Below are 11626 nucleotides of genomic sequence, written 5' to 3'. Positions count from 1 at the left end.
GATGTACAGGAACTATATGATCAAACCATGTTTATAAATTGTACATGTATCATCATTTTTTCCATTTTCATTTACAACAATGCCGACCATATCATTTTGTAAATGGAATTTGTATAGTTTATCTTCATGTGTCATTATAGGTGGTAATTTATCAAACCATGTTTATAAATTGTACATGTATCATCATTTTTTCCTTTTTTATTTACAACAATGCTGACCATATGATTTTGTAAATGGAATTTGTATAGTTTATCTTCATGTTTTATTATAGATGACAATTTATAACTCACTGTCAACCCGACCGGCGAACGACCCGCTTTAAATAGATTTGGATTTGACATAAACAGATTTGGATCGGATCAATTTGTCCAAACCTATTTATTAAATAAGTTGGATTCAGGTTTAAACCTTTAACTCGTTTAACCTACTTTGGCCCGTTTAATAATTGGGTTTGATCATAACCCAATCCGTTTAACTTGTTTAACCTGTTTGAAACCTGCTTAACTTGTTTTTAACTAGTTTAACCCGCCTGATTAGCCTGTTTAAATCCATTTGATCTGTTAAAAATCCGTCTAACTCGTTTAACTTGTTTAACCTGACTTGACCTATTTAATGAATATGTCATGTGGGTCGGATCGGATTACCCATTTAATAAACAGTTTGGATTCAGATTAGAAATTTTGACATGTTTAATAAATAGGTCATGTTTGTACTGATGAAATTTTGATCCGACCCACATCCAATATGACCATATCTGATCCGACCCGACCTGATTGCCATCCCCAGCCTTATCCAAACTATCTCTGGAAGGCCTTTTGTACTTAGCTTTTGCTGTTCATTTTATGACAACTACATCCTATATCATGTTTCCCTTTTTTTTTTTTTTTTTTTTTTGTAACTTGCTCGATTCAGTTCTCGAAAATAATTTAGGGCTTCCTTGTTGTGATGTTGTGGGGGGCTCCCACTGTCACACATAAATAAAAGGTTTACATGTTGGATTCGGCTTTCTATGTTTTGGACCAGAAAACTGAGTGGACTGGTATCGATCCATATGCTGTCTTGGTATTCTCTCTCTCCCAGAATCTCAGGCATATCAATAGAAGAAAAGAACTAGAAAAAAGTCGGGGGTTGTTTCTTTGCTAGAAATAAGAGAAAAATGATGGGTAGAACGATTCTGTCTGACTTCATCGGCGGCAAAGAAGCCTTGGAAACCCAATGAGTTTTGTGGGAAGCCTAAAACACATCTTTAAAGCGAGTAATGACCTTTACTAATGCAATTCATATTCAGCATTAGCCTTGGCACCTGAAACATCTTGCCTCCGATTCACAAACCCTGATTTATTAAGATGGCCTATGAAATTTGAAAACCTTGTTTTCGTAAAATCATACCAGCTTTTTATCTCTGAAATTAGCTTTAGATCTGAAATGGGGACATTTATCTGTTGTGGGATGGGGTTCCGAACTTTAGTCCCACATCGGCTAATCAGCGGAAAGGTCTGTGCCTTAAATGGGGGGCTCAATAACCTCTTCTCATCGAGGCGCCTTTTGGGGGCAAAACCGTGAGGGGTGGAAAGGGTGGTTCCACCCGGGGCGCCACCAGAGGGTGGACCCCCGGGAGCGGTCGATGATCCCCGATCCCTAGAGCGGACAATACCTCGGTGAGGACGCAGTCGCTTTCCCTGCTCGGCTGGTGTGCGGACTGTTGCTGGGGTAAAAACCCCGCAACAGATGGCGCTAGAGGAAGGGCCCCGGCCACGCACAGACCTTCCCGCTTGGGGGGGCTGTGTTGTGGGATGGGGTTCCGAACTTTAGTCCCACATCGGCTAATCAGCGGAAAGGTCTGCGCCTTAAATGGGGGGCTCAATAACCTCTTCTCATCGAGGCGCCTTTTGGGGGCAAAACCGTGAGGGATGGAAAGGGTGGTTCCACCCGGGGCGCCACCAGAGGGTGGACCCCCGGGAGCGGTCGACGATCTCCGATCCCCGGAGCGGACAATACCTCGTTGAGGACGCAGTCGCTTTCCCTGCTCGGCTGGTGTGCGGACTGTTGCCGGGTGAAAACACCGCAACAGATGGCGCTAGAGGAAGGGCCCCGGCCACGTACAGACCTTCCCGCTTGGGGGGGCTGTGTTGTGGGATGGGGTTCCGAACTTTAGTCCCACATCGGCTAATCAGCGGAAAGGTCTGTGCCTTAAATGGGGGGCTCAATAATCTCTTCTCATCGAGGCGCCTTTTGGGGGCAAAACTGTGAGGGGTGGAAAAGGTGGTTCCACCCGGGGCGCCACTAGAGGGTGGACCTCTAGGAGCAGTCGACGATCTCCGATCCCCAGAGCAGACAATATCTCGGTGAGGATGCAGTCGCTTTTCCTGCTCGGCTGGTGTGCGGACTGTTGCCGGGTGAAAACCTGCAACACTATCAAATGGTCCAAGTTCACTCTACGGGATCATGATTCCAAGTTCTAACCTTTTTATAATAATTGACATGGTAACTAGTGCAGTACATTCTTGTACTACCCCAATTCATTGGACGGGTACAGTAGTCCAGCTATTAATAACGTTTAATATCTTCAGAAATCTAAACCATGTAATATGGATTCTCTCTCTCTCTCTCTTAAAAGAAAAATGGGATGTAGACATTTAAACAGAGTTTGTTATGTCGTACATTCCAAATTGCATTAAAGAAAGCAATAGCAAGCAGTACAAATGGGAACGGCTGTTTATCGATGTGCGGTACAAGCAAGATTTAAGTTAAAGTACTTCCCATGCCTCTAAGAGTCAAGATTCCAAGATGAGGCTGTCAAATATATATAGGAAGAATGGGAAGGGGATGAAGCATGGGAGTTTGAGATCAAAAGCATCATTGAGTGCAGCGTTGATGAAACTCTGCATCCTGTTGGGCGATCCATCGCACCAAAGGTTTGAGGAATTCACCAGCACTGCACTCAATCATGTCTTTGATATCCCAATCAGAAAGAAAGATAAATAGCTTTCTTTTGAGAGGCAATGATTAATTTTGTTCGTGAAATCTCCTCTCTTGGATTGGAGCTGGTTTTACGATTTTGGATCGATCAGTGAGCGCACCGAAACGCCATCATGAGAGGTAGTATGATTTCATTTTTGTTATGTATCTAGCTTTCCTAAGAGAATGTAATGAAAATAGCATCATTTATTACATTCTTAAAGTGATTACCCTTTGATCTCTCAAGGATTCTTAAGAACCTCTCTCGGTTTAGATGCAAGACTCAAGCTTACTAATTCACGAGGAATAGAAAATCAAGTAAATCAATGATGAGCCTTGGAGTGCCCCAAGCTCGCATTAATAATCAGATCTATGAGTTTGATGGGAAGTTGCTTCTCTAAACTCTACATTGTTTGCATCGCTGCAGAGGTCTATGAGAATCAAATTTCAGGCTCTTGCTTGTAAGCCAAGATTGTGTCAATATTCTTCCCAGATTTCATTTTAAATGTCCACCATGTCATTAAAAAAAAATTCCTCGAGGACAGACCGAGAGTTCCATTCAGATATTGTCTGCTGCCCTGACTTATTACAAGCAGTCATTACTGTCGAGGTAAATGATTGGACGAAGTGGTTCGAGGTCCTATCATGGCTTGTTCAGACCAAGATTTTATGACCGAGAAATCATTCTTGAATCATAATTTTTCATTCCAATTTTACAGGTAAATTATACCATCCTTGTCTCAGTCTGACCAATATGAATAAAAATCACGTTTTGATAGGTAAGCTTCATTTTATTGATAGAAAATCTGCAACACTTCAAATCACTCCGAAAGGGCCTGTATTCCATAAACTATGGAATTTGAATTAGTAAAATTTTTGTAATGCTATGATGTGCTAAAAATGCTATGCCAACACCAATTTAATACTATATATTTTCAGATCAAATTCTCTGAAGAAAATGATGGAAATGCATCCAATTTCTACAAATGATACCTTGATGTCAAGCTTTCTGATGTTAATGATGAAACAATAGATCCTTGTACAAGACTTTAGCAACACAAGTTATTGTGGCTACATGCAAGTTGGCCTATTGAAAAGCAGATGCCAAGTTCTTGCAATGCCAGCTCTTTACATAATTGGGAAGAACAATAGCTTCTTATGACCTGTACCATTTCATTATTCAGTTGCACCAGAGAATGAAATGCTGACTTCTTAAAGACTTGTGAATGTTCATTGTTCTTATATTATGCTGTGAACCAGGGATTATTTAGTCCCTTGATCAAATCTTCACTGAGACAAGGCACCTTGCCTGGCTTTCCCGTCAATGAGATTTGGTCCAATGCATTTTGTCATATAATATTCACGAAAACAATAAGGAGTGGCTCATAATTATATTTCGCACATTGAATTCAGAAATTCTTGAGGAAGTCATCTTCCCAACAAATATCCATGAGTTAGGAGCTACTCACCATAAAAGATGAGGAAAACATCCAACATCTACGAATGATTTCTCAGTCATAAGATCTTACAGTAATGTCATAATAGCGATCACTTTAGACTTCAAAAGCCTTGGTTGTCCTGACCTTTGTACTAACTAATCCAAAAGCAGTTGTCTTCTCAAAGCAATATCCAACCACATTTTGCTTCTAGTTGTCTATGTCAAGCAATAATTCATTATGTGGTTGGATACTTAACTGAAAACAACTGGATATATGCCCAAGCCTGTTGCATTCATATCCTAAAAACCTCCACTGGACCACAAATTGAGATAAATATGGAATTCTTTTTTCCATTTAATTGCTGCAACAATTTTATAATCATCAACCTTTTCGAGCAAGCTCATTTGCCATACAAGGTTTGCAAGCACATTGATGACAATCTTGCCAAAGGCAAGTTCATATATATCCCAAGCAGCATGATCTTTTCTAGTAGAGTTACATGCTCGCAAGCTTCCTAGCAACTCAGCATCTCCCATCTTTCTTTTATCTCTGAATCTGATAATTTACCAATTGAGCGATGTTCATATTCATTATCTTAACTTTACACTGGAGTCATATTCAATTGCTTTTCTTTCAGCAGAAGTCCCACCCTTTCTGCTCCTTCTCCGGGAAATGAGGAGATGCACTGGAACTATTTTTCCCATCTTATATCTGACATTCCATTATCATAAAGGGAAAAAAATCAGAATCTCTCTTGATACCACTTCAACTAAAGTCAGACAATCTCAATAAACAGAGTTGGAAGGAATAAATGACCATACTTTTCCCAATGAAAACACTATCTTCACCAATAATCTTTACAAGAGCAACTACCCCCTTTGAAAAGATGGAAACGAGTTCGATCTCTGACAACTATTTCTCTATCATAAACTTTAGATATAAGTTTAATGACATGATGGCAATCGCCACACACTCTAAGGTTCTTTAGTACACGAATTGCCATCCCATCCACTGTGCTAATCAAACCAAAAGCAATTGCCAACTTCTCGCTATGACGAGCAAGTGCATCTTCCTTGTCCTCTTCATCTATGTCAAGCAGCACTTCTTTCTTGTCTGGGACATATCCCTCCAGTCTTAACCGATTCTCAATCTCTTCCCACTTCATCAAGATATCTTTAATCTGGGGATGAGTTGTATCACCTACCAAGAACTGGTGAACTGTTCCTCCAATCTCAATTAAACTGCACCCTGGGGTTTTCTGTACTCCCTTCTTCTTCATCAAGAACCTCACCTTCCTAGCATCATCATGCCTCCCTGAAGCAGCATAAATGTTCGCCAAGAGAACATAAACCCCACTACTATCTGGCTCTAATTGAATCAAGTGCTTTACAACATGTTCAGCCAGTTCCACACTTCTATGAAACCTACACCCTGCCATCAGAGCTCCCCAGATTAGAGCATCGGGTTCCATGGGCATACTCTCCACGAAATGTCTAGCTTCATGGAGTAACCCGTTACGTGCCAAGAGGTCCACCATACACCCATAATGCTCAATCTTTGGCCTAATACCGTAGTGCCTGCTCATCGAATCAAAGATCTTGCAGCCTTCATTAACCAGTCCTGCATGCATGCAAGCACATAGTGCACCTATGAATGCAATGTCATCAGGCACAACACCACACTTCTCCATCTCTGAGAAGAGTTTCAGTGCCTTCAAACCCCGACCATGCATCGCAAGACCTGTGATAATTGTAGTCCAAGCCAACAAATTCTTCTCCTGCATCCCATTGAACACCTCCAAACCCAACTCCACCTTCCCACACTTTGCATACATATCGATCAAAGAAGTACCCAGGAACACACTAATCTTAATCCCGTTGCTCCTCAAATAGCCATGGACCCACTTCCCCTGCTCCAACGCCCCCAGATGGGCACAAGCAGCGAGCACGCTAACCAGAGTCGTGTCATCAGGCTTAAACCCTTCAGCTTGCATCCGCGAAAAGAGCCCCAGCGCCTCCTTCGAACACCCACCTTGGGCGTAACCGGAGATCATCGCACTCCAAGTCACCACATTTCTTGCAGGTGTTCCATCAAACAGCCTTCTGGCGCGTCCTAGATCACCAGTTCTCACATACCCACTTATCATCGAATTGTAAGAAACCACGTCGACGTCTCGAGCATGATCCAACAAGCGGCGGGCATCGGCGATGGCTCCAACGACAGAGTAGAAGTGGATGAGGGCATTGTTGACGAAGAGGTGGGAGTCAAGGCCGAGCTTGAGGGCGTGGGCGTGGGCGGAGAGGCCCTGGGGGCGGGCAGGGATGAGAGAGCAGGCTTTGAGGAGGAAGGGGAAGGTGTGGGTGTCGGGGAGGAGGCCTGAGCGGAGGAGCTGGGCGTAAAGGGCGAGAGAGGAGTGGGGGAAGGGGGTGCGGGCGTGGGCGCGGATAAGGGTGTTGTGGAGGAAGACGCTAGAGACAAGGAGGCCGGCGGCGGTGAGGTGGGCTTGGATTTGGTGGAGCTGCCTGGGGTGGGTGCATCGGGAGATGAGGGCGGGGAAGTCGGGGCTCATGACAGCGAGGAAGAAGGAGCCGCCATTGGCAGTTAAGTAGCCGTTGGAAGAGGAGAGAGGGGAAGGGTATCTCCCTCCCCCGTTCAAGGGAATGAGCTTCGAAAGGGCATTAGAGGCATTCGGAGCAGAGCACTGGACCGACAGTGATGCATTTTTGGGCCAGGCCTGCTAACGGTCCACTCGAACCAGCCTGTGTTGTAAATGGGTGGGGCCACTATTTAAATGGAGTTTGGGTTTCGATTTGATAAACTCAGAATTAGGCGAGGCTGATGCCAGCCAGTCCAAGTCTTGTATGGTTTGAGTATTTCATGTATATAAATATATTAAATATATAACTTTTATATATATTCTCTCTCTCTCTCTCTCTCTCTCTCTCTCTCTCTATATATATATATATATATATATATATATATACACATGTACATATGCATATATAGATACATATTTATTTATTTGTCACGGGTTTGACCTTTCGCAACGTTAATCCAGCATGGTGCTCCTATGTCATTTGTACAAAGAAGTGACGCAGTTGGGGTGGGAAGGTTGTTGGATTTTTGGTGGATGATGGCTGAAATTGTTTGGATCCTAAGTTAATATGGGCTAGGACGTGAAAGAAAGGGATTAGGCCTGCGATTTAGATCTGAAACCTAAAGGAGTTTGTGATGATTAGGGCATCAAAAGATTAGGGCTATTGCGTGAAGAACAAAATAACTATGGGCTGAATAAAAGAGTCTGACCTCTATTCTAAACTCAAGAATTTTTCGGCATTTCGCTGAGGAAGAAAGGAATCTTGGAGTCTTACCAAAGGAGGAAAAAGAAGCCTTTCGCCTCTAGATCGCAAGAGCAATTGAAAACCAAATTAGTTCTGCTTTTATTCTTCAACGTCCATCCTTTAAATAGATGGGACGTTGGAACAAAATAGAAAATTAATTTATGACAAAACTCAGATTAAGACTTATAACTAAACTTAAATACTAAGGGCTAAAGGACTTCCAACCAGAGTAGGATTTGACCAAGGGACCAAGTAAGACTCCTAATTAAAGTAGGAGTGGACCAAGTCCTCTTTTCACACTACTTGATGTGGACCCCTTGATGCCACTTGGCAATCAATTATATGGACTCAATTAAAAGACTCAATTCAGCAAACTACAACTTAATTAAGGACTCAATTAACAAAACGAACCAAAAATCAAACCCAACTTCATGCGCACGCCCTAAGGATTGGGCGCCTTGCTCCTGCATCAAGGAGCCAGCGACATAATTGGAATTGCATATAAGGCAAAGGCAAGACAATAGAAGTTATGGAACTATAAAAATAAAGTTTTTGTTAACGAAACCAGATGATTACAAGCCTATATAACCATCACTCAGACTATAATTACAAAATGACTTGTGAAATAGGGGAGGCAATAATGGACACCACAAGAATCCGCAAGGAAATTGGTCTACTGGATTGTTCCTGTCCACCTTCCTGATAATACCTAACAGAGCATCCTGAAATGCGACCCTAGGGTTCCAAAATATCGAAAAGCATTATTAAACTTTGTTGGCTCGTTAATGGAAGGACATATAGAAAACGCCCCTGCAAAACTGACATAAAGAAGCTCATGACATCAAATTACAATGTATCTACAAAATTGTGTAAGAGGATATGGACCATGCGAAAATGCTAGACAGATCCCCACTTGATCAAGTCGATTCAATCCGATCCTCCTTGTGCTGCAGCTAGTCTTCTATACTCCAAAGTTGTTCGTTAGATTGGTGCTCCCCTTCTTCTAGCACGATGAGGTGGTCTCAATCATAAGTAATGAAAGCCATCCACTAATTGGCCCGTAGGCCCAAATAGCAACCTTCTACCTAACCGATGACCCAACTAATTAACCAGCCAACCTTCCGATCACCATGCAACGAACAAATGATAATAATCTGTCGGGATTAAAAACAGCAATGGCACTTTTGGCGGCAGCGCAGTAGCAGCCAGTGCAATCGTTGAGAAGGGTTTTTCCATCAGTTTTCAGTGCTTTCACCAGCAGTCGTGGCTGTTGCTATATCCTCTTTTTTTTGCAGTGAGGCGAGAACTTTTTAGCTGACACTACCAAAATTATGCGCCTAACAAACGAACAGTGAAAGCCGTGCTTTATGAATTCCTTCGAAGAAACAATGGCATATGTTGAATGTCTCTGAAACCTTCATTAATGAGCCATGTTGATTAAACTTGGCCCCGATCAAGTCATGCCTTATGGTTTAAAGATCGAATCACTCAGACCTGATCCATCCGAAACTGCCGAATACTGCCACCGACCAACTATCTCATTTCTTATTTATTTTAATTCAAATAAAAATTAATCTCACTTTTAATATTTTTAATAGAGTTAACTAAATCACCTAGTGAAGTTTAATGCCTTATGTTTAATTTTCAAATTTATACTTATTTTCTCGTATTATGAAAATATGAAAATAGTGTTAAATATTGATGATATCATATTTTTTTTAAATTAAAAATCAAGCATACAATATTATGAAACTCATGATTTATGGTGAATTAATGGATCCATGATTGTTTTACCGTTAAGCACTATTTGTGAACAATGAGTTCCATATTTATAAAATTGTATTTTTGTTTTTGAAAAGAATAATTTCATGGTTATTCTACTATTAAATACTTATTTATGGGCTATGAACTTTATAAAGCCATTTAGTGTTTTAATCATGTATAATTCAAGAAAATACAACTTAAGAAAAAATGTCTCATTGTCTATGACAACAGAACTCTCAAATAGCTTTGTATCGCCCCTGAAAGTGGGATTAATCGACATCCAGTTTCATACGACCCTAATAGTGGGTAATAATAGTTGACATACGATCATGCCAGCGGATAATAGTAGTTGACATATAACCTTGCCAATGGATAATAGTTATTGGCATATGACCCTGCTAGCAGGTAATAGTAGTTGGCATACGACCCTACCAATGGATAAGTGTTTGTCAATTACAACCCTATCACAGGTATAATAGTGACTTTAGAATTTAGTCTGAGAAAAATGATTTAATCAATAATAAATGATTTATGATTTTGTTTATACTAAACACCAAGAACTATGTTCTACGGATGATTTATGCATGCATGATTGAGTTTATAACTTGTTTTATGAATAATATTTGCCAAAGTTGAACCTGCTTATCTCAAGTCAATTGCAATTCAAATTGGTGAGCTAGGTCAAAAATTTCCGGTTGGCTCTTTGGCAAGATCTTGATCCGATTTTAACTGAATAATATTGTAGAGTACCTAATGCGTGCAAAAATTCCATTCAGTTTTCTCTCGAAAAAAGAAAGTTAAAATTTTAGAGTTTTATGAAATTAGGCCACAAGACAATCATTTCCGATTTCTTACGATTGATCAAGATCTCCAATGGAGCCTGAAATCTAGCTAGGTTTGCTAGTTTTTCGATGGCTTCATTATTTGCCAAGAAAACTAAGCAAATATATATATATAAAAAAATCTAGTAAAAAATATTTAAATAGTTAAAAGTAAATTTTACAGTCTCAACCAGTACAGTGATATTTTATCAGTTGATATCTTGGCCTATATCAATTTATACCGTCCAGAGTAATAAAATAATTATACTAGTTAATACCCAACCCCAATACATTTACGAAAACCTTGGTAAAACCATTTAGAAATATTCAAAATTATACATTCATTCTCTACCTACCCAACTTTGGTCTCGATAATTTGGGAGGGGGAGGAGCGTAACGTATGGGACCCACCAATAAATATCCACCACAGGTCCACAACAACCAACTCCACCATCGATGTATCCTGCCAAAAGAAGTCCATGACCGTGGCAAAAGTGGACTTGCACGGACACACACACACACAAAAAAACCAGATGAACAAATCGGACAATTGAAAAAAACAACAAACTTTCTATCCATAACGACCAACGTCATATGTTGCACGTATCCTCTTATTCCATGTGGCAAAAGAACTACTCATTAACGTGCAACGTAGCGTTAGCCCCAAAATAAGATGATATTACTAATAGATGATTGATGATTTTATCCAAAAAATTATTATTATTATTTTTTTGCTAATTAGCTCTAGTATCCCCCCCTCCCCAAAAAAAAAAAAAAAAACTTTAGCTCATCGAGAGCTCATTGTGTAAGCACCAAATGGGACATGCGCCTATTGGGCTCGGGTTGTATTTTTCAAAATGGTGTTTTTTTTTTTTTTTTGTCAACTATTGAATTGAAAATAGCAACTTTAAGATCTGAATAGATGGATGAGTGAGAGTTGCAATCATGTTGAAAGAAGACGGCCATTCACACTGAAAGGTATAATCTGAAAACGAATGAGAAGGCTTGACCCACGGACCTCAGCGCATCGGGAAGCTCATGGATATCCGAACCGGGACAACCATCTAAACTCAATCCCTAAGGCCAAAAGATATGCCACGTAGGATAATTCCATCAGGGTCACCTTTTTAAGTCGCGTTGGCTGTGCACTTTGATTTTTCTATATGGTAAAAACGAGTCCCGCGTGGAGGATGTTATACCTGAATGCCGAGAAAAGGGGAATATCATAATAATTGCTATGCGGACGTCATATCCACCGTTTAAATCTACAGTCAAATACATCTTGTCCGCGCACTCAACGCGT

The 11626-nt window shown here is 40.7% G+C and overlaps 1 pseudogene across 1 annotated transcript; it reads right to left on the bottom strand.

Moving 5' to 3' along the window:
• Window positions 1–3935: 3935 nt before the first annotated feature.
• LOC103717324 (pentatricopeptide repeat-containing protein At5g66520 pseudogene) lies at window positions 3936–7192 on the bottom strand (annotated as a pseudogene). The gene has a single exon (XR_015968110.2). The product of XR_015968110.2 is annotated as a pentatricopeptide repeat-containing protein At5g66520 pseudogene (transcript).
• Window positions 7193–11626: the final 4434 nt, after the last annotated feature.

Source organism: Phoenix dactylifera, chromosome 8 (genome assembly GCF_051530095.1).
Source record: "Phoenix dactylifera cultivar Ajwa chromosome 8, Ajwa_hap1_PhDact_Kaust_v1.1, whole genome shotgun sequence".
Lineage (NCBI taxonomy): Eukaryota > Viridiplantae > Streptophyta > Magnoliopsida > Arecales > Arecaceae > Phoenix > Phoenix dactylifera.
This window is presented reverse-complemented; position numbering and strand designations above follow the sequence as displayed.